Here is a 24730-nt window from a genome sequence, read left to right as displayed (position 1 = left end):
GTAGGAGGTGGTACCTCATTGTAGTTTTGATTTGCATTTCTCTAATAATTAGTGATGCTGAGCATCTTTTAATGTGCCTGTTAATCATCTATATGTCTTGTTCAGAGAAATGTCTATGTAAGTGTGATGCCCCTTACCCCACTCCAGTACTCTTGCCTGGAAAATCCCATGGACGGAGGAGCCTGGTAGGCTGCTGTCCATGGGGTCTCGAAGAGTCGGACACGACTGAGCGACTTCACTTTCACTTTTCACTTTCACGCACTGGAGAAGGAAATGGCGACCCACTCCAGTGTTCTTGCCTGGAGAATCCCAGGGATGGGGGAGCCTGGTGGGCTGCCGTCTATGGGGTCGCACAGAGTCGGACACGACTGAAGCGACTTAGCAGCAGCAGCATATGAACTATTTATAGTTTGGATATTAACCCCTTGACAATGGCTTCATTGAAAATATTTTCTCCCATTCCGTAGGTCACCTCTTTGTTTTGTTGGTGGTTTCCTTTGCTGTGCAAAAGCTTTTAAGCTTCATTAGGTCCTATTTGTTTATTTTTGCTTGTATTTCTTTTGTCTTAGGTAACTGATCTAAGAAAACATTGGTATGATTTATGTCAGAGAATATTTTGCTTATGTTCTCTTCTAGGAGTTTTATGGTATCATGTCTAATATTTACATCTTTAAACTATTTTGTCCATGGTGTGACGGAGGTTCTAGCATTATTGATTTCATATAGGCTGGACCTTGGTGATTTTTTAAAATGGAATCTGACTGCCTCTCGATGGGGTCTGAGGTCCCCATTTTACTGCACTCTGCACCACTCCCTGTTGTCTTTCACCAGAGTCACTCATCCGTGTTACCCGCCTGGACTTGAAGGCAGCTGAACTTTCTTTCCAGTGATAAAACTCCAGTGATTCTAAGAAATATAATTAGTCATACCCAATGGGTGAAGACTCTGATGCTGAGAGGGATTGGCGGCAGGAGGAGAAGGGGACGACAGAGGGTGAGATGGCTGGATGGCATCACCGACTCGATGGATGTGAGTTTGAGTGAACTCCGGGAGTTGGTGATGGACAGGGAGGCCTGGCGTGCTGCAGTTCATGGGGTCGTGAAAGTCGGACACGACTGAGCAACTGGACTGAACTAAACTGAACTGAATGGGTGATGACTGTGTGGGGAAAATTCTTAAAGAGATGGGAATACCAGACCACCTTACCTGCCTCCTGAGAAATCTGTATGCAGGTCAGGAAGCAACAGTTAGAACTGGACATGGAACAACAGACTGGTTCCAAATAGGAAAAGGAGTACATCAAGGCTGTATATTGTCACCCTGCTTATTTAACTTATATACAGAGTACATCATGTGAAACACTGGGCTGGAAGAAGCACAAGCTGGAATCAAGATTGCTGGGAGAAATATCAATAACCTCAGATATGCAGATGAACCACTCTTATGGCAGAGAGCAAAGAGGAACTAAAGAACCTCTTGATGAAAGTGAAAGAGGAGAGTGTAAAAAGCTGGTTTAAAACTCAATATTCAGAAACTAAGATCATGGCATCTGGTCCTACACTTCATGGCAAATAGATGGGGAAACAATGGAAAGTGGCAGACTTCATTTTCTTGGGCTCCAAAACCACTGCAGATGGTGACTGCGACCTTGAAATTGAAAGACACTTGGCTCCTTGGAAGAAAAGCTATGACAAACCTAGACAGCATACTAAAAAGCAGAGACATTACTTTGCCATGAGGTCCATATAGTCAAAGCTATGGTTTATCCAGTAATCATGTATGGATGTGAGAGTTGGACCATAAAGAAAGCTGAGCACTGAAGAACTGACACTTTTGAACTGTGGTGTTGGAGAAGACTCTTGAGAGTCCCCTGGCCTGCAAGGAGATCAAACCAGTCCATCCTATAGGAAATCAACCCTGAATATTCATTGGAAGGACTGATGCTGAAGGTGTAGTTCCTGTACTTTGGCCACCTCATGCAAAGAGCCGACTCATTGGAAAAGACCCTGATGGTGGGAAAGATTGAAGGCAGGAGGAGAGGAAGACAGAGGACAAGATGGTTGGATGGGATCACTGACTCAATAGATAGGAGTCTGAACAAACTCTGGGAGATGGTGAAGGACAGGGAGCCCTGGCATGCTGCAGTCCATGGGGTCGCAAAGAGTCAGACTCAACTGAGCGACTGAACAGCAACTGGTGATACTAGGGGAGGGAGCAATAATTTTTAAATTCTAGAATGAACAAAATTTATATATTGATCATAAAATCTCATTCTGTTATGCTTTAAGCTACATTAATTTCATTGCAATTCATTCCTCAAAGATCAGACATTATTACCCTTTAAGCACAAGCTGGAATCAAGATTGCCAGGAGAAATATCAATAACCTCAGATATGCAGATGACAGCACCCTTATGGCAGAAAGTGAAGAAGAACTAAAGAGCCTCTTGATGAAAGTGAAAGAGGAGAGTGAAAAAGTTGGCTTAAAGCTCAACATTCAGAAAACTAAGATCAGGGCATCCTGTCCCACCACTTCATGGGAAATAGATGGGGAAACAGTGGAAACAGTGTCAGACTTTATTTTTCTGGGCTCCAAAATCACTGCAGATGGTGACTGCAGCCATGAAATTAGAAGACGCTTACTCCTTGGAAGGAAAGTTATGACCAACCTAGATAGCATATTCAAAAGCAGAGACATTACTTTGCCAACAAAGGTCCGTCTAGTCTAGGCTATGGTTTTTCCAGTGGTCATGTATGGATGTGAGAGTTGGACTATAAAGAAAGCTGAGCGCCAAAGAATTGATGCTTTTGAACTGTGGTGTTGGAGAAGACTCCTGAGAGTCCCTTGGACTGCAAGGAGGTCCAACCAGTCCATCCTAAAGGAGGTCAGTCCTGGGTGTTCATTGGAAGGACTGATGTTGAAGCTGAAACTCCAATACTTTGGCCACCTGCTGCAAAGAGCTGACTCATTAGAAAAGACCCTGATGCTGGGAAAGATGGAGGGTAGGAGGAGAAGGGGATGACAGAGGATGAGATGGCTGGATGGCATCACCGACTCAATGGACACGGGTTTGGGTGGACTCCTGGAGTTGGTGATGGACAGGAAGGCCTGGCATGCTGTGATTCATGGGGTCGCAAAGAGTTGGACACGACTGAATGACTGAACTGAACTGAACTGAACTGACTGAAAGGTCTCTAAACATAAGCGAGTGTATTTCCACCATGTAGAGGAAATGGAAGGAAATTTCTCCAATAAGGGACCATAGCTGATCGAGAGATGCCCCTTCCCTCAACACACGTATAGAAGCACTAGAGTCTAAGCATGAAGGAAAATGAGTTTCAGGGGAAAAATGTATAACTCTTGGGGTGTCAGAGATAGAGAAATAAAAGCCAGTGCCACATGCATGAGCTGGTGTGGAGGTAGCCCAGGGAAGCTCTCTACCCAGACATGGATTTAGGAAGAGACATGGTCTGGAAAAGCAAAAGATGCAAAGCCAGGATGTTAAATGGAGCCTTCTAGGTAAGTCTCAAAGAGGACTCCTGTTCAAACGATTAAGGCATTGCAAGGAGAAATAGAAGCCATTAAAAAAAAAAACAAAGAACAGTATGTTTGAAACAGTCATGTTTGAAAAAGAACAGAGCTTTGCTTGCCTTAAACAACCTCCTCTGCAACAAGAATACTCCAGCTCTCACACTCCTCTGAGCCAGTGCATGAAGGGATGGGTCAGATCTTATAGCCAGTAAAGTGCATTTTGATCCTTCAGATCTTGAGATTTCAGATCCTAAGATACTTACCGGAACAAACATTTATTGATGACCTGACTCATGGCCTGCACTGGTGGTCTCTGTGCTCGAAATCTTTCATGACTACCTGGACTTGGGAAGTCACATGATCAGGCTTCTCTGGGGGTCCCTAGTACCAGTCAGATGCCCACACTGTGCTGCCAGGACTGGGCCATGAGAATCTGCCCCATCGTGAGAAAGACTGACTGCACTCTCTGCTCCCAGCCCAGTACGCTGGTGGCAAAGCCCAAATAGAAACATTATTTTTTTATTTAATGGGAGAAGTTGTTTTTCAAGATTCTTAGTATCAAAAGCTATTTTGTTGGTGGCAGGGGAAGGGATTTCAGGAAGCATTCTTGGTATAACCGCACCACTTGAGTCTGTTGGTGCTGTCCCATCAAGATCGTCTAAGACATTTGGGCTAAGAAGAGGCTTGGCAGGAACCAAGGCATGTATAATGGGAAAAACAGAATATTTTCTTTCATGAAAGATAAAATTTCATCACATATTCTCCAAATCAGATTTCCTGACACATGTGCTTTAATCATATTCCAGCTCTTTTTTAATTTTTTTAAAGAGGCGATGCTTGGGATAGGGTTTAAAGATGAGGGAGGTCTACCTCCTCGTTCTAGTCTTAGCAAAGACGAGTCCCCTGAGAACCAACAACTTTGGTACTTCAAACCTTGACAAGACCATTATCCCTCACAAGGTATAATACCTTTAACAGGACAATCATGGCAGTTCACCTCTCCAAGGGTTTTTACTTTGTGATTTCCAGGCAGTCCCTGGATTCCTCCTTTTTCCTGGAGAAAAGGAAGTGGGAAAGGGTGGGCCCTACAACTCGGAAAACCCAGAGTCTTCTGGGAATGCTTTGCACAGGTATCCAGGAATCCAGGATGAAGCTGTTTTGTTCATTGCAACTGCCTCTGTGACCAATGCCAACTGTCCCAGTCCACAGAACCTGTGTGGGAAAGGCTAGGGGCAGGAGGGGACAGTCAGAGGGTGGAAGTCTGTTTCTTTGGCTGGCCCAAGGCTTTTTTTTTTCAAGCAGGGCATAGAGCTGTCTTATTTTTCAGTCTTTCAATTTTTTGATGTCTACAAGTTACGTATATTATCATATATTTGTTTCTGAAGGCGATGTTGTTTTTCTGACCCAGTTAAGAAAACTGGACTTCAAATCACTCATTCCAGCCTTTGACATGTGGAAAACACATCATCGCCATCTTTTATGAAGCCGATGAGTGCTAACCTCTGTTCCCCAAACCCAGAACTTGGTCCCCATTCCATTCTCTCATTCAGTTCCTCCTCGTCCCATTACTGTTTGAAATGATATCTAGGCCTTGTGAAATGCATTCCTCTCACTAATTCACAAAGCATTAATATACAAGTTTCCCTGGGCCATTTTCAAAGGAAAAACTTTTAAAATAGTCTTTCTGCAGAAGTCACCAAAAAAAGATAGAAAACAGGAAATTAAATGAGTTACCAAGGAAGTCTGCATGTGAATCTAATCTTGTCCTTGCAACTAATGAAGATTACATGCCCTGAATATAAAACATTATTAAAACACTAAAGTAACAGGGAACAGTCATGTTTTTGCCTGTAATTGATTTAGTCTCCAGACTTAGATTGTAAATATTATTTTTTTCTCTCTCAACACATGGGGGGAAATGTCTTCTTTTCTCTTATAAAAAGAAATGAGGAATTTGTATTTTGTTTCTATCATAGGAACAAGCTTTAAAAGTTTTGTTATGACCTTACTGAATAGATTCTAAGTGTCTTTGATTTTTAGGGAAAAAATGCACAAACTAGCAAAATCAAATAGAAATCTGTTTTGACCAAATTTATATTGACCCAAATGCTGGTGTTTGATCTACACACACTGTGCTTTTCAAAGCTACAGGACCTCCCTCCCTGCCACACATATGCATTAATAATAAAATCCCAATCCCAACATAGTTCTCAACTGGAGAAGCTTTGATTTATGGCACATATAAGCACCCCAGATAAATAGGAAATGATTAAAATCAGCATCTCAGGGAAAGATAACTGACAAACTCTGAAACCGCCTACTCCCAAGTGCGATTTCAGGGGTTACTGAGAACACTGCAGGTACCACCATGGGGTCAGGTATCTCTGTCTCCAGAAGCCCACAGCAGCCCCCGTGACGCCTTTCTGAGCAGACCCATTTATTGCTTTCTGTTTACAGGCTGAAGGGAGCCCAGAACCTCCCTGCAGCCAGAAGGCACATCCCTGCCTCCTGGTCAAAGGTTCAGGAGCACAGAGCTGGGGCGGGGGTGGGCGGGGTGGGTGGAGGCTTGCTCTCACCTGAGACAAACAGCAGGGAGGCTCCCTGAACCCAGCATCCTTTGTTCCTAAAGCTCTCCTTGTAAGGAGATAAATCAGTGCTGCCCTGAATGGCCCACAGAATTAAAGACAACTGGTTTTATTAGCGGGTTTTCAGAAAGAGCAGTTAACCAGGTTGTGCCAACTCTCATCACTAGATCTTGATTACAATTGTTTGTTGGGGTCCACACAGTTTAGGATTCTTTCGAATAAGGAGATGTTATTTTAATGCAAGACTTAAAAACTAAAGTAACTGAGACTGACTGTGCCTACCGGTTGGAAGGAGAAATGGGCAGAGCTTCCCTAAGTCATTAAGCTAGCTCACATGGTAGTGTGCTATTATCAATTAAAAAAAATCGTATTTTAGGACAATTATTTTTTGACCTGTAAAGATGTTCACCCCATATTGCTGAGTACAATGTACAGTAGCAAGTACAGTATGATCCACATTTTATAAAAAGCAAGTTGCTTACATTCTGGACTTCCCTGGTGGTCCAGTGGCTAAGAATCCACTTGCCCATGCAGGGGAGAGGGTTGATCCCTGGTCTGGGAAGATTCCACGTGTCGAGGGACAACCGTACCTGTGCACCAGCTACTGAGCCTGTGCTCTAGAGCCCATGCTCGGCAACCAGAGAAACACGGCAGCAAGAGAATTCCATGCGCTGCAACTAGAGAGTAGCTTCTGCTCACCGCAACTAGAGAAAGCACAGCAACGAAGATGCAGTGCAGCCAAAAATAAAATAAATAATTTTTTTAAAAAGCAAATTACTTACATTCTGCAGCTCAGACCTCTTCTTAGCACCTGCCAGTTTCCAAGCTCTTTGGCTTCCGTCTGACTCTCCCCACCTCTTCCAGTTCAGAGTACCTTCACCTCATCTGGGGAGGAAGGCCAAGAGACACAACTCTTTGTTACTGAGTGACTATTCTTTCAGACTTTTCATTAATGGTGAAAAAGCACAATTCTCCAACTATCAAAGAAAACATAAATCCCATACGTACAGATGGCAAACGCATGCCAAAGTTTTATTAATTCATTAATGAAGAAACCAGCAATAAGAAGAGAGCCGGTTTGGAGAAACTTTGAGAAACAGGGATTATAGAGTTAGTGGGGAAAGGAGTACTGAAGTAAGATTCAGTTTAGCTAAATAGATGCTAAACAAGTTAATGGTCTGTAGACAAGTGTGTGGGTAACTTTTCTAACAGAGGGCCCCCCAATATATCATGAACCTTATTATTTTTCTAAAAGTTAATCTCTTAATATACCAGGGTTGTAAAACGTTTGGGCCACAACCAAAGGGTCATTGCCTGGGTAAGACAGATGACTCTCCACAGACTTTAGAAAGGTCACAAAGCCATTATTTTTGCCTTATTTTCAAGTTTTAGATAGCTTTTCTTCCACAATGACATAAAGTTTTATGTCCTAGGTGCTTTGGAGTTTATACTTTGGAACTATCAAAGCTAGAGATATAGTTCTTGATCTCAGCTTTCCTGCCATAAAGAGCTTTCCACCCTAGAACGAGGAAAGAACAATCTTAAACCAGTATAGGGTAAGCTAAAAACCAGACCCAAAGTCTCAGGGTGAGCCTCCTCTGGAACCGGAGCCGTTGGTGGATTGACAGGCACAGTGAATACCTCACTCAGTTCCAGACAATGACACCCAGTCCTTCACCCTCTTGGAAGGAGACAGGAAGAAAATTCTCTGCTTTATTTGGCCAGTTCAAAGGAAAGGCCTTAGCAAATGTCTTTGCCAGTAAATGGGGATCACCTACAGTGAAGCTCAGTAAATGGGATCACCCTTCAGTACAGTTCCTCAGTAAATGGGATCACCCTACAGTACAGCTCCTCAGTAAATGGGATCACCCTTCAGTACAGCTCCTCAGTAAATGGGATCAACCTACAGTACAGCTCCTCAATAAATGGGATCACCCTTCAGTACAGCTCCTCAGTAAATGGGATCACCCTTCAGTAAAGCTCAGTAATGGGGATCACCTTACAGTACAGTCCCTCAGTAAATGGGGCTCATCCTACAGTGAAGCTCAGTAAATGGGGATCACCTACAGTACAGCTCAGTAAAGCTGGACCTACAAATTCAGAGCTCATGAGCAGCCTGATAGCCCCATATGTTAATCACGAGCAGTCAGTCGAAGAAAACCAGACATCTGAAGAAAATTTCTAATTTGGAAGTTAGAGATGTAAACAAAGAAAAAGCAACTTGGAGGATATAAGGAGAAGCATATTAAAAAAAAAACCAATTATGAGTAATATATTGGAGAGCTAAGAGAAGACACTGCATCCACGAAACAAGAACAGGACATCATATACTCATCCCTCCCTCATGTATGGAGGAGCACTAAGCGTGTAAGTGCTCCTGATATTAAAAACGTGATCGCAAAATGAACAAGGGATGGAAGATAAGGTTGAATCATTTCCCTTAAAAAGTAAAGCAAAAATACAGAGAAATAGAAGAAAAGCAGGATTATGCTAAGAAGTTCAAAAGCCAAATAACAGAAATTCCAGGAAGAGAAAATGGAGAGAAGAAATTACAAATGAAATGACTTTAAAATGTTTCCCAGAGTGAAGATTGGAGAGAGAGGTGAATGTACAGAGTCATGGGTTACTGGAACAGTTTTATGAGAGGAAACCGCTGTGGGAATTGACGCCAGGGCAGGAGAGCCTGCATTATAATTGACAAATTGCTGGGAGCTCAGAGTGGACAAGTCTGAGAGTTAAAAACTCCAGGGGGACCCAGTTATAGGGTGGCCTTCACAATTCTGTGAAATTTACCACCAGGAGCTTGACCAGATTCTCACACTGAATATCAGAGATGAATCTCCTTGTGCTTCCATCAGGGGGAGAAAGGAAAAAAAAAATTTTTTTTAATACAACAGAGCACTAATTAACCAGAGTCTTACGTCATGGGGATGGTATCAGAGCCTAACTTCCCTGGAGAAAGGGAAATACCCAATTCCAGCCCACTCTAGCCATTGTCTCTCATCTAAGGGAGGAGAAAAATTTCCCTGAGTTGTACTTAAAGTTCCCATAGGCTCACTGAAAGACTAAGACCTAATCCTAGGGCTATAGAATGCTTCCCCTTGATCCATACCTCCTTGCTGCTGCTGCTGCTAAGTCACTTTAGTTGTGTCCAACTCTGTGCAACCCCATAGACGGCAGCCCACCAGGCTCCCCCATCCCTGGGATTCTCCAGGCAAGAACACTGGAGTGGGTTGCCATTTCCTTCTCCAATGCATAAAAGTGAAAAGTGAAAGCAAAGTTGCTCAGTCGTGTCCAACTCTTCTCGACCCCATGGACTGCAGCCTACCAGGCTCCTCTGCCCATGGGATTTTCCAGGCAAGAGTACTGGAGTGGGGTGCCATTGCCTTCTCCTCCCATACCTCCTTACTACAATACTAAAGTCCTGTTTATAGCAGTTGGTTTTACCTTGTACATTATGTCAGCTATCAAAAAGAAAATTTACAAGGCATATTGAAAGACAAAAACCACAGAGCAAGCATCAAAACCAGACACAGCAATGATGTTGGAATTATCAGACCAGGAATTCAAAAACAACTATGATTAATATGCTAAGGTGTCCAATGGATGAAGTAGACAGCACACAAGAACAGATGGAGAATACAAGTAGAGAGATGCAAATCCTAAGAACGAACCAAAAAGAAATGCTAGAGATCAAAAACATTGAAACAAAAATGAAGAATGCTTTTGACAGGTCTATTAGTAGATTAACAGATGACATGGCTAAGGAAAGAATCTCTGAGCTTGAGGATATCTCAAAAGAAACCTTCCAAACTGAAAAGCAAAGAGAACAACATTTTGTAGTTTTGGACAACTACAAAAAGTGTAATATACACATAATGGAAATACCAGCAGGAGACGAAAGGGAGAGGAAGAGAAGAAATAGCTGAAATAATAACGATTGAGAATTTCACCAATTAATGTCAGACACCAATCTACTGACTGAGGAACCTCAAAAAACACCAAGTAGCATAAATGAAAAATACACTGAGGTATATGATTTGCAAACTACAGAAAATCAAAAATTAAAAAAATCCTGAAAGAAGCTAGAGCAGAAAAATATCATATCTATGGAAAAGCAAAGAAAAGAGTTATATCTAACTTCTCGGAAACCATGCAAATAAGAAGAGAGTGACGTGAAATATTTAAGTTATTGAAAGCAAAAAAAAAAAAAAACCCACCTATCTAGAATTCTATACCAGAGAAATTATCCTTCAAAAATGAAGGCGAAATAAAGATTTACTTGCTAAGAAACTTCAGTTGTGTCCGACTCTGTGCAACCCCAGAGACAGCAGCCCACCAGGCTCCCCCGTCCCTGGGATTCTCCAGGCAAGAACACTGGAGTGGGTTGCCATTTCCTCCTCCAATGCATGAAAGTGAAAAGTGAAAGTGAAGTCGCTCAGTCGTGTCCAACTCTAGCAAACCCATGGACTGCAGCCCACCAGGCTCCTCTGTCCATGGGATTTTCCAGGCAAAAGTACTGGAGCGGGGTGCCATTGCCTTCTCCGAAAGATTTACTTAGACAAACAAAAATTGAGGGACTAAGTTTCCAGTATACATGTCTTGCAAGAAATTTAAAAGAAATTCTTTAGAAAGAAGGAAAATGATATAAATAAGAAGCTCAGATCTACATAAAGAAAAGAAGAGCTATGAAGAAGGAATAAGTGAAGGTAAAATAAAAACATATCTTCTTATTCTTAATTGATCTAACAGGAAACAGTCTGTTCAAAATAATAATAGCAATAATGTATTCAATTATGTATGCTTACTCCAGTGTTCTTGCCTGGAGAATCCCAGGGACGGGGGAGCCTGGTGGGCTGCCATCTATGGGGTCGCACAGAGTCGGACACGACTGAAGCGACTTAGCAGCAGCAGCAGCAACATATATATCTTATGTGCACATATATAATGTATATATAAATGAAATGAATGACAGCAATACAAGGGAAAGAAGAAAGGAATCAGAATTATTTTATTATTAAAAGGTTTTTATACTATGCATGGTGGCTCAGATGGTAAAGCGTCAGCCTGCAATGCAGGAGACCCGGGTTCAATTCCTGGGTCAGGAAGATCCCCTGGAGAAGGCAATGGCACCCCACTCCAGCACTCTTGCCTGGAAAATCCCATGGACGGAGGAGCCTGATAGGCTGCAGTCCACAGGGTCGCAAAGAGTCGGACGCGACTGAGAGACTTCACTACTCTCACTATGAGGCCGTTTAGGGTATTTTAAAGTGGACTTGGGTTAGTTGTGAATGTATATCATAAACAATAAGACCACCACTAAAACAAGTTAGAAAAAAGAAAAAGAATTATAGCTGATATGTTAAGATAGAGAACATGGAATCATATAAAATGCTCAATTAAGATTACAAAAGGCAGTAAAAAAGTAGAAGACGAAAGTAGGGAAAAAAACAAGGGCAACAAGTAGAAAACAGTACATATACTGTAGATTTTAATACAACTATATTGATAATCACTATGAGTGTCAACGGTCTAAATGTAACAATGAAAAGACAGGGGCTGTCAGAGTGTATGAAAGAACAAGACCCAACTACATGTTGTATACAAGAAACTCACTTAACACATAAAGACACGCACAGTTCAAAAGTAAATGGATAGAGAAATATATACCATGCTAACATTTCAAAACTTCAAGATGGCAGGAGTAGCTATATTAATCTCAGAAAATGTAGACTTCAAAGCAAGAAAAGTTATCAGGGATAAATAAGGGCATTACATAATGATAAAGGGGGCAATTCTCCAAGAAAATATAACAATCTTTAACATGTGTGGGCTGAATGAAGCAAAAGCTGGAATCAAGATTGCTGGGAGAAATATCAATAACCTCAGATATGCAGATGACACCACCCTTACGGCAGAACCTTACGGCAGAAAGTGAAGAACTAAAGAGCCTCTTGATGAAAGTGAAAAAGGAGAGTGAAAAAGTTGGCTTAAAGCTCAACATTCAGAAAACTAAGATCATGGCATCCAGTCCCATCACTTCATGGTGAATAGATGGAGAAACAGTGGAAACAGTGGCAGACTTTATTTTTGGGCTCCAAAATCACTGCAGGTGGCAACTGCAACCGGATGCGAAGAGCAGATTCATTGGAAAAGACCCTGATGCTGGGAAAGATTCAGGGCAGGAGGAGAAGGGGACAACAGAGGATAAGATGGTTGGATGGCATCACTGACTCAAGGGGCATGAGTGTGAGTAAACTCCAGGAGTTGATGATGAACAGGGAGGCCTGGTGTGCTGCAGTCCATGGGTCGCAGAGTCAGACACGACTGAGTGACTGAACTGAACTGAACATGTGTGTGTCTAACAATGAAGCGTCAAACTACATGGGGCAAACACTGATAGAAATGCAAGGAGAATAGACAAATAGACAAATCCACTATCATAACTGGAGACTTCAACCTCCTCTAGTTGAAATGGACAAATTCACTAGACAGAAATTTAGGAAGGACATATTGAACTCAGTAACACCATCAATCAATTAGATCTAGTTTATATCCACAGTCTACTTCATCCAACAATAGCAGAATAGTATTCTTTCAAGTTAACATGAAATATCCATCAAAACTGACTATATTCTGGGCCCTGAAATCTGGGCCCTAACAAATTTAAATGAATAGAAATTATATAGTGTCTGCTTGCAGACCACAGTAGAATCAAACTAGATATCAATAACAGAAAGATAATTGGAAAATGCCCAAATGAGTGGAGAGTAAACAACACACTTCCTAATAACGCACAAGTCAAAGAAAACATTTCAAGAAAATTTTAAAATATTTTGAATGAAATGAAAATAAAAAATACAACTTAAAAAATTTGTCGGAGGCAGTAAAAGTACTGCTTAGAGGGAAATTTATAGCACTGGATATGAGAGTCTCTTGAACAGCAAGGAGATCAAACCAGCCAATCTTAAAGGAAATCATCAACCCTGAATATTCATTGGAAGGGCTGATGCTAAAGCTGAAGCTCCAATACTTTGGCCACCTGATACAAAGAGCTGACCCATTGGAAAAGACCCCGATTCTGGGAAAGACTGAAGGCAGGAGGAGAAGACGGTGACAGAAGATGAGATGGTTGAATGGCATCATCAACACAATGGATATGAGTTTGAGCAAACTCTGGGAGACAGTGAATGACAGGGACACCCAGAATGCTGCAGTCCATGGGGTTGCAAAGAGTTGGACAAAAGGGACAGAGCAACAACATGTATTAGAAAAGAAGAAATATCTAAAATCAATAATCTGTTTACACTTTAGGAAACTAGAAAATGAAGAGCAAATTAAATCCAAAGTAAGTGGAAAAAAGGAAAAATAATAAGGATTAGAACAGAAATCAATGAAATTGAAAACAGGAGAAAATCAACAAAACCAAAAGCTAGTTCTTTGGACAATAATAAAAAGCAATAAAATCAGTAAGCTGTAGCCAGACTAACAACTGAGGAAAAAAAGAATGCAAATTACTAGTGTGTGAAATGAAAGAGGGAAGATCATTACACATCCCACCGACACTGAAAGAATAATAATGGAATATTTTAAACTACTCTATGCCCCTAAATTTGATAGCTTAGATGAACTGAATCAATTCCTTGAAGGATACAGTCTACCAAAACTCACACAAGACAAAATAGACAAACTGAATAAGCCTAAAGAAATTGCATAATAATTAATGACGTCTACACCAGAAAACACCAGGCCCCAGAAGGTTCACTGGTGAATTCTCCCAAACATTTAAGGAAGAAATTGTACCAATTCTCTACAACCTCTGTCGGAGGACAGAAACGGGGGAATACTTCCTAATTCAGTCAAAGAGGATGGCATTACCCTAGTAATAAAACCAGACAAACACATTATAAGAAAACTACAGAACAATATCTCTCACAAACTTAGATGTAAAAGTCCTCAATGAAACATTAACAAATCAAATTGAAAAACAGATAAGGAGAATTATACACCAGAACCAAGTGGGATTTAACCCAGGTATGCAAATCTGGTTTGACCGTCAAAAATCAATTACATCAATAGGCTAAGGAAGAAAAATTATATGATTATATCAATAGATGCAAAAAAAGCATTTAACAAAATCCAACACCCACTCACAATAAGAACTCCTCAAAAACTAGGAATAGAGGGGAACCTATTCAACAACTCAATTAAAAAGTGGACCAAAAACTTAAACAGACACCCCACCAGTGAAGATATACAAATGGCAAACAGCATATGGAAAAGATGCTCCACATCATATATCAGCAGAAAAATACAAATTAAGACAGCAATGAAATACAACCGCACACCTATTAGAAGAACCTAAAATCTGGAATACTGACAATCAGACACTGGCGACAAATGAGAACTCCCGTTGCCCCACAAGGGATATGTTGCTCCACATCTTTGTGGAACAACGGGAGCTCTCATTCACTGCAAAATTGTATAGCAACTTTGGAGGACAGTTTAGCAGTTTCTTATAAAACTAAACATACTCCTACTATATGATTCAGCAATCACACTCCTTGCAACCATTTGGACTGTAGCCCCAGTCTAGCTCAGCTTCTCTGTCCATGGGATTTCCCAGGCAAGAATACTGGAGTGGGTTGCCATTTCCTCCTCCAGGGGATCTTCCTAACGCAGGGATCAAACCCAGGTCTCCTGCATTGCAGGTGGATTCTCAACTATTTGAGCCACCTGGAAAGTCAAACAGATGTTTATAGAAACTAAATTCATTCATAACTGCCAAAACTTGGAAGCATCTAAGAAGATGTCCTTCGGCGGGTGAATGGATAAACACACTGTAATATATCCAGACAGTGGAATATTATTCAGCACTAAAAAGAAATGAGTGTTCATGTCATGAAAAGAGATGGAGGAAATGTAAGTGCATATTAACAAGGGAAAGAAGTCAATCTGAAAGTGCTATATACTCTGTGATTCTAACTATATGACTTCCTGGAAAAGGCAAAACCTTAGAAACAGTAAAAGATCAGTGGTTGCCAGTGGCTGGTGAGGGTGGTGGAGAGGGATAAGCAGAGGGCTTTATTCGTCTCTGTGAGGACCACAGAGGACTTTTAAGACAGTGAGAATACTCTGTACACTACAATGGTAGATACGTCATTATGTGTGTGTCCAAATGCATGAAATGTACAACATCAAGAGTAAACCCTAAGATAAACTAGGGACTTTGGTGATTAAGATAAATCAATATGGTTTACCAATTAAAACAAATGTTCTGCTTTGGTGGGGGATGTTGATAATGGGGGAGGCTATGAATGTTTTGAGGGAAGAGGTATATAAGAAATCTCTGTACCTTCCTCTCAATTTTTCTGTGAACCTAAAACTGCTGTAGGAAAAAAACTAAAATACATTCAAACAATAAAAAAGTGGAAATGACCTGTAATTCCCCCTCATGAATAGAATAATTGTTAGTATTTGTGCATTCACACAATTAAAATGGGAATATGCTATGAATGTTTTTTTTTAACCCCTGCACTTGTTTTCTTATTCAACAATGTGTTGCATCCACGAATAATATGGATCAACATCTTGATTTTTAATGGTTGTATATTATTCTGTATGTGGGGAATATACTATAATCTGTTTTAACTCTCCACTAATAGATATATTGCATCCATGGATATATATGTGTGTGAATGTGGATATATGTATATACTTGTCTGATTATCAACATATTTTAAATTTCTGGAAATGGAATTAGTAAAAAGAAATGCCCATGTGCCATTTTGATACATAATGCCATATTTCCCACTAGAAAGGTTGTGTCATTTATACATCCAACATGTTAATAAGAGAGTTCACTTTTCCAATACTAGGTACTGAAAGTCTTTTTGATCTTTGCCAATCTTTTAGGCAAAGAAATGATAGCTCATTATTTTTAACTGGTATTTTTTCACTTCCAGAAACGTTGCACATTTTTCCATGTATACTGGCCATTTTGTGCTGCCTCTTAAAATTTGCTTCCCTGTGTGCCCTGCCATTTTTTGTAGGGATGTCAGTCTTTTCTCACTGATTTATTAGAACCCCTTAAAGATTGGGAATACTGATTCTTTGATCTGAATAATGCACAATGATCTCATTTAAATAAGTTTTCAGGAAGTTGGTTTATAACTTTATTTGTTCTCTTCCCACTAGATTGCCTCAATCCTGGAATATTCCTCTGCAAGTTCTGTAAAATGCCTGTTACCCTGGGCATAAATTCTTTCTGTATATAGCATTGTGTTCTTAATTTTAAGTTTGCTTACATCCTGGGGTGCTCCTCAATGATGAGAAGGAGTTTATGGACTTAGACTTGTTGGTGAAAAGAGAACATCTTACAGGTTTAGAACTACCTGGAAAAACATTGTATTCTCTGCCTGTGCTCAAAGCCCTACTCTCTAATCACATCATTAGTCTTCCTGGCATCACCAGCCTCCATCCTCAGCCACCTTGTTTGTGTAAATTTAATGATCTGAGGAATCCACCAAGAGTAACAGAAATACTTCTATTCCTAGGGAAATTCCAAAAAAATTAGAGATTATGTCCCAGGAACTAAGGAGAAAGGCCATTTTTCAAAATATATGTATACAACAATGGTGACGATGATGCTATAATTTCTAGCATGCCTTATTCCTCCCACTTCAGAAACAAAATGTCCTAATCTAGTAAAACTGCTATCTTTTAAGAGAATGAATTAAGTCTCATGGGGAAGCTGAGGTACAACTGTGGATCTGTGTTTCAGTTCCTCCTTTGGTATAGGAGAGATTGATGGCTTCAGGTAAGAGGCTTCTGCTGGTTGAGCCTCCCTAGCACACACTCTGAAATCTCATCAAACTGTTAATTTCCTTTCCTGTGAACACTCCTCTTGTTAACCAGCTCCTGGGCATTTTCCAATGGAAAATGGAGTTGTTGGCTTTCCCTAGCTCCTGTTTATAGTCCAGTGAATTGAAAGATGAATCAAGTAATGACTGTATTCCAGACTGATAGAATACAGGTGGAGGATGGAAAGCAGGAGATTGTCAAGTAGTCCTTTTGGGTCCATGGGGACCCGTGGAGAGAAAGAAAACTGAGAAGGAGAAATACACAGAATCAGAACAGCAGGAGACACAACATTGAAATAGGAGCCGTCTTCATGAGACTGTGTCACCTCAGAGCCAGTGGATGTCAGCAGATGGGATGCACCTGTCCCTGGAGAACTTCACAAAGCAAAGTCAAGTACCAGAGCCCAGAATGGAAACAGGAAAACCAAGTTACACTCCCAGCTACATGTTAGCAAATAAAGTCTCATCTCCCCAAACAGCAGGCGAGCTCAGAGGGGGTGCCTCTAACAACCCCTGTCTCCTCTGCAGCTTCTGAGAGAAGAGCACTCTTCAGGTAACTATAGAGCCTGCTTCTGTGGTCATTCTTGGAGTGAGTGATTTTCACCACCAACATTCACTCACCTGGGAAAATTAAGTCAGGTTGCTTTGCAATAAACAGCAGCTGAAGTGAGACCAGCACAAGTCTCTGGGGTCTGTTTTGCAAAAGGATAATTTTAACTCAGGTAATGAATTCGCTAGGATTTTGGAGGCTGGCAGGAGGAAACCTGGTAGAGATTTTTTTTTTCCTAGCTATAGTTCAAGGAGGGACGATAGAGCTCTCGGAACAAAGGACCATCAGGAGATGGGCTGGCTGGCATTCCATGGGCACCTTGTCAGCTAAATTTAACCCTCAGTGTGCAGTGCAAATATTTACGGAGTTTTTGTTAACTGAGGAAGGCAGGTGGCTGAGGACAAGTCTCTACAACTGGCTAACCTGACATCCAGACCTCCCCCTTCCTCCCCAGTATGTTTCTGTTAATTCTCTACTTGTTTCAGGGAGGAGCATTTTGGAAGGCTCCATAATATAGGTTGTGGCCTCAGTTTCCACTCCCCTCTTGCAGAATTGCTGCTTCTGGGGCTGTGTACAGACATGAAGAGAAAGGTTATTCCAGAAATATTCCATTTCGGCCTCTAAAGGATGACGTTCCAGGGACAGGTTTATGCTTTCTGAGTTGCTGCTCACCAAGACAGAAGCCAAAAGTGACTTAAGGAGAGAAGAAGCTGAACCATAATAAGCAGAAGCCAAAATCAGAGTGAAGGGTGGGGGCAGGCTTCCCACCCAAATTTCTAACTCCTTTCCCTTCAATTGGGTGAGGGCTTTGCCTTTGTTAATATCTTTGTGGCTGAAACAAAGGCTCTTCTTTCCCTACCACTGCTGCATCTCCACTTTCCCCTCCCTGCAGAGATGTGGTACCTCTTACAAACCCCAGCACGGCAATTTTAGTCTCCCAAGAGGGCTCAGAATTACTTCTGGGGGAGACACATTGTTCCTTGGCTTTTCAAGTTGCTATTTAGTGGCAAAGATCAATGCTGTGGAGATTAGTGGAGCCGGGAGGTGGGCCTTCAGACTGTTGATATTCCTGGGGTTAGATGGGGGTGCAGTAGCACATTTGAAAACAAGGAACGGAAAGGATGGAAGGAAGGACATCTTGGTACCTTTAAGAGTGTCCTGGGTGGAGGCCCTCAGGCCTCCACACCAGATCAGCCCCCGGGAAAGATGAGAAGGAAGCAGCCTGACCCCCATGATTCCCTTCTCCTTTCAATCCCTCCCACTTTCCCCATCCTTGTTTCTTTTTCCAAAAATTATTCCAATGGGGAATTGTATGACCCATGGTTGTTGCTGATTACCCCTCCCAGAAGTATGTGGGGATGATCCTTTCATTAAAAAAGAAGCATTTCTAGCCTTTGCACTTCCAGTTTCATTGGATGATAAAGACATATTTGAGGGCAGTTTATGGTGAATGGGGATATTTAACCATTTGTTTATTCAACAAATAATTACTCAGTACCTGTTATGTTCTGGCCCCTGATGAGGGCAAGATGGAGGGCCCGTCATGCCCAACATCAATGCCGTGGCTGGTTTTATCCTAAATTACTCAAGGGCCGTATTCACCACAGTGGATACTGATTTTCTTTCAAAAGCAACCTTTTCTGTTCTCAATGAGGAAAGCATTAAGTTACTAAGAACTATTTGACCTTTCCTGAGTCAAATTACAAGGGTCCCAAACTCAGCTGAGAATGGCTCTATATGAGTCAGGGGTACTTGGCTTCAAATTAAAATTTCTAGATCTCTATCTTTGGAGAAGGCAATGACACTCCACTCCAGTAGTCTTGCCTGGAGAATCCCAGGGATGGAGGAGCCTGGTGGGCTGCCATCTATGGGGTTGCACAGAGTCGGACATGACTGAAGCGACTTAGCAGCAGCAGCAGCAGATCTCTGTCTTGAGCTCCACACACATACCTCCATTTGCCTGTGACTCAGCTTTGTTAGTTTCTCCTACAGGCACCTCTGTTTCCACGTCCAGAGTCAAACACCCTGTCTTCCTGAAAAATTTGCTGTCCTCCTTCTGTGACCCCTGTGTCACCAAACATCATCTTCCCCTACTGGTTATCCAAGGGCTCAACCCTTATGACCTGGGCATCATTCCTGAAGATTCTTTTGTGCCCAGTCTATCAAACCAATCACCAAGTGCTAAGTATCCTATCACTTATAGAAGAACAAAGCTTTATTATGTATTTAGATCGGAAATGGCTGAAGGCATGCTTTAATTTCAAGCACCTTTCAGAGAGAAATTAGACTAAGCAGTCAGGTGCTTTCTGTCTAATATAATACATTGAGTGGTAAATTAATAAATACAGTTACTGAGATCAATTGCAAATTAAATAAATTGACTTTCCCATAACAAACACATTTGTGACTTAAGCAAGTAACTCTTAAAAGAAAGCATTTTCCTCTGAGGTTTTCACAAGACCTTAATAGTTATTCTGAAAGAATAAATGAGACCTTTGTAAATAGTTGTGAATCTTGGTAAAATCCTTTCTCTTGCTTACTGAAAATCTTAACCGTTGATTAAGATTGTTGATTCAAGATGTAGAACAGTTCAGTTCAGTTGCTCAGTCATGTCTGACTCTTTGCAACCTCATGATCCGCAGCATGCCAGACCTCCCTGTCCATCACCAACTCCTAGAGTTCACCCAAAATCATGTGCATCGAGTCGGTGATGCCATCCAACCATCTCATCCTCTGTCGTCCCTTTCTCCTCCTGCCCCCAAACCCTCCCAGCATCAGAGTCTTTTCCAATGAGTCAACTCTTTGCATAAGGTGGCCAAAGTACTGGAGTTTCAGCTTCAGCATCAGTCCTTCCAATGAACACCCAGGACTGATCTCCTTTAGGATGGACTGGTTGAATCTCCTTGCAGTCCAAGGGACTCTCAAGAGTCTTCTCCAGCACCACAGTTCAAAAGCATCAATTCTTCAGCACTCAGCTTTCTTCACAGTCCAACTCTCACATCCATACATGACCACTGGAAAAACCATAGCCTTGACTAGACAGACCTTTGTTGGCAAAGTAACACCTATGCTTTTCAATATGCTATCTAGGCTGGTCATATCTTTCCTTCCAAGGCTTAACAATCTTTTAACTTCATGGCTGCAACCACCATCTGCGGTGATTTTGGAGCCCAGAAAAATAAAGTCTGACCCTGTTTTCGCTGTTTCCCCAACTATTTTCCATGAGGTGATGGGACCAGATGCCATGATCTTAGTTTGTTGATCTTAGAATGTTGAGCTTTAAGCTAACTTTTTTACTCTCCTCTTTCACTTTCATCAAGAGGCTTTTTAGTTCTTCTTCACTTTTGCCATAAGAGTGGTGTCATCTGCATATCTGAGGTTATTGATATTTCTCCCGGCAATCTTGATTCCAGCTTGTGTTTCTTCCAGCCCAGCGTTTCTCATGATGTACTCTGCATATAAGTTAAATAAGCAGGGTGACAATATACAGCCTTGACGTACTCCTTTTCCTATTTGGAACCAGTCTGTTGTTCCATGTCCAGTTCTAACTGTTGCTTCCTGACCTGCATATAGGTTTCTCAAGAGGAAGGTCAGGTGGTCTGGTATTCCCATCTCTTTCAGAATTTACCACAGTTTATTGTGATCCACACAGTCAAAGGCTTTGGCATACTCAATAAAGCAGAAATAGATGTTTTTATGGAACTCTCTTGCTTTTTGGATGATCCAACAGATGTTGGCAATTTGATCTCTGGTTCCTCTGCCTTTTTGAAAACCAGCTTGAGCATCTGGAACTTCACAGCTCACATATTGCTGAAGCCTGGCTTGGAGAATTTTGAGCATTACTTTACTAGCGTGTGAGATGAGTGCAATTGTGCAGTAGTTTGAGCATTCTTTGGCATTGCTTTTCTTTGGGATTGCAAGGAAAACTGACCTTTTCCAGTCCTGTGGCCACTGCTGAGTTTTCCAAATTTGCGGGCATATTGAGTGCAGCACTTTCACAGCATCATCTTTCAGGATTTGAAATAGCTCAACTGGAATTCCATCACCTCCACTAGCTTTGTTCATAGTGATGCTTTCTAAGGCCCACTTGCCTTCACATTCCAGGATGTCTGGTTCTAGGTGAGCGATCACACCATCATGATTATCTGAGTCTTGAAGATCTTTTTTGTACAGTTCTTCTGTGTATTCTTGCCACCTCTTCTTAATATCTTCTGCTTCTGTTAGGTCCATACGATTTCTGTCCTTTATTGAGCCCATCTTTACATGAAATGTTCCCTTGGTATCTCTAATTTTCTTGAAGAGATCTCTAGTCTTTCCCATTCTGTTGTTTTCCTCTATTTCTTTGCAATGATTGCTGAGGAAGGCTTTCTTATCTCTCCTTGCTATTCTTTGGAACTCTGCATTCAGATGCTTATATCTTTCCTTTTCTCCTTTGCTTTTCACTTCCCTTCTTTTCACAGCTATTTGTAAGGCCTCCTCAGACAGCCATTTTGCTTTTTTGCATTTCTTTTCCATGGGGATGGTCTTGATCCCTGTCTCCTGTACAATGTCACGAACCTCCATCCATAGTTCATCAGGCACTCTGTCTATCAGATCTAGTCCCTTAAATCTATTTCTCACTTCCACTGTACAATCATAAAGGATTTGATTTAGGTCATACCTGAATGATCTAGTGGTTTTCCCTACTTTCTTCAATTTAAGTCTGAATTTGGCAACAAGGAGTTCATGATCTGAGCCACAGTCAGCTCCTGGTCTTGTTTTTGCTGATTGTATAGAGCTTCTCCATCTTTGGCTGCAAAGAATATAATCAATCTGATTTTGGTGTTAACCATCTGTTGATGTCCATGTGTAGAGACTTCTCTTGTGTTTTTGGAAGAGGGTGTTTGCTATGACCGGGAGAAGGCAATGGCACCACACTCTAGTACTTTTGCCTAGAAAATCCCATGGACAGAGGAGCCTGGTAGGCTGCAGTCCATGGAGTCGCTAGAGTCGGACACAACTGAGCGACTTCACTTTCACTTTTCACTTTCATGCATTGGAGAAGGAAATGGCAACCCACTCCAGTGTTCTTGCCTGGAGAATTCCAGGGACAGGAAGCCAGGTGGGCTGCCATCTATGGGGTCGCACAGAGTCGAACACGACTGAAGCGACTTAGCAGCAGCAGCAGCAGCTTGCTATGACCACTGCGTTCTCTTGGCAAAACTCTATTCCTTTGCCCTGCTTTATTCCGTATTCCAAGGCCAAATTTGCCTGTTACTCCAGGTGTTTCTTGACTTCCTACTTTTGCATTCCCATCCCCTATAAAGAAAAGGACACCTTTTTGGGGCGTTAGTTCTAAAAGGTCTTGTAGGTCTTCATAGAACCGATCAACTTCAGCTTCTTCAGCATTACTGGTTGGGGCATAGGCTTGGATCACCGTGATACTGAATGGTTTGTCCTGGAAATGAACAGAGATCATTCTGTCGTTTTTGAGTTTGCATCCAAGTACTGCATTTCGGACTCTTTTGTTGACCATCATGGCTACTCCATTTCTTCTAAGGGATTCCTGCCTGCAGTAGTAGATATAATGGTCATCTGAGCTAAATTCACCCATTCCAATCCATTTTTGTTCACTGATTCCTAGAATGTTGACATTCACTCTTGCCATTTCCTTTTTGACCACTTCCAATTTGCCTTGATTCATGGACGTAACATTCCAGGTTCCTATGCAATATTGCTCTTTACAGCATCGGACCTTGCTTCTATCACCAGTCACATCCACAACTGGGTATTGTTTTTGCTTTGGCTCCATCCCTTTATTGTTTCTTTCAGTTATTTCTCCACTGATCTCCAGTAGCATATTGGGCACCTACTGACCTGGGGAGTCCCTCTTTCAGTATCCTATCATTTTGCCTGTTCATACTGTTCATGGGGTTCTCAAGGCAAGAATACTGAAGTGGTTTGCCATTCCCTTCTCCAGTGGACCACATTCTGTCAGATCTCTCCACCATGACCTTTCCGTCTTGAATGGCTCCACACAGCATGGCTTAGTTTCATTGTGATCAGAGTGGCTCATATCAGATCAGATCAGTCACTCAGTCATGTCCGACTCTTTTCGACACATGAATCCCAGCACGCCAGGCCTCCCTGTCCATCACCAACTCCCAGAGTTCACTGAGACTCACATACATCGAGTCAGTGATGCCATCCAGCCATCTCATCCTCTGTTGTCCCCTTCTCCTCCTGCCCCCAATCCCTCCCAGCATCAAAGTCTTTTCCAATGAGTCAACTCTTCGCATGAGGTGGCCAAAGTACTGGAGTTTCAGCTTTAGCATCATTCCTTCCAAAGAAATCCCAGGGCTGATCTCCTTCAGAATGGACTGGTTGGATCTCCTTGCAGTCCAAGGGGCTCTCAGGAGTCTTCTCCAACACCACAGTTCAAAAGCAACAATTCTTCGGCGCTCAGCCTTCTTCACAGTCCAACTCTCACATCCATACATGACCACAGGAAAAACCATAGCCTTGACTAGACGGACCTTTGTTGGCAAAGTAATGTCTCTGCTTTTGAATATGCTATCTAGGTTGGTCATAACTTTCCTTCCAAGGAGTAAGAGTCTTTTAATTTCATGGCTGCAATCACCATCTGTAGTGATTTTGGAGCCCAGAAAAATTAAGTCTGACACTGTTTCCACTGTTGCCCCATCTATTTCCCATGAAGTGGTGGGATCGGATGCCATGATCTTTGTTTTCTGAATGTTGAGCTTTAATCCAACTTTTTCACTCTCCTCTTTCACTTTCATCAAGAGGCTTTTTAGTTCCTCTTCACTTTCTGCCATAAGGGTGGTGTCATCTGCATATCTGAGGTTATTGATATTTCTGCCGGCAATCTTGATTCCAGTTTGTGTTTCTTCCAGTCCAGCGTTTCTCATGATGTACTCTGCATATAAGTTAAATAAACGGGGACAATATACAGCCTTGATGTACTCCTTTTCCTATTTGGAACCAGTCTGTTGTTCCATGTCCAGTTCTAACTGTTGCTTCCTGACCTGCATACAAATTTCTCAAGAGGCAGATCAGGTGGTTGGTCTTCCCATCTCTTTCAGAATTTTCCACAGTTTATTGTGATCCACACAGTCAAAGGCTTTGGCATGTACACTTTAATCCTATTTAAGACTTTTGCCCCACGTGCATTATTTTTTAATTATGCTCTGTTGTCACTAGAA

The 24730-nt window shown here is 41.7% G+C and overlaps 1 long non-coding RNA gene across 6 annotated transcripts in view; it reads right to left on the bottom strand.

Moving 5' to 3' along the window:
* LOC129620883 (uncharacterized) overlaps nucleotides 1-24730 on the bottom strand; it is a 121914-nt gene that overhangs the window by 48137 nt on the left and 49047 nt on the right. For all 6 annotated transcript variants that reach the window (XR_008698817.1, XR_008698813.1, XR_008698815.1 and 3 more), the window contains one exon: nucleotides 6899-7001. This is a non-coding gene — a long non-coding RNA (uncharacterized LOC129620883). The remainder of the gene's footprint in view (nucleotides 1-6898; nucleotides 7002-24730) is intronic.

Source organism: Bubalus kerabau, chromosome 10 (genome assembly GCF_029407905.1).
Source record: "Bubalus kerabau isolate K-KA32 ecotype Philippines breed swamp buffalo chromosome 10, PCC_UOA_SB_1v2, whole genome shotgun sequence".
In the NCBI taxonomy this organism is placed as follows: domain Eukaryota; kingdom Metazoa; phylum Chordata; class Mammalia; order Artiodactyla; family Bovidae; genus Bubalus; species Bubalus kerabau.
Note: the sequence above shows the minus strand (reverse complement) of the source record. Positions and strands in the feature narration are given on the sequence as shown.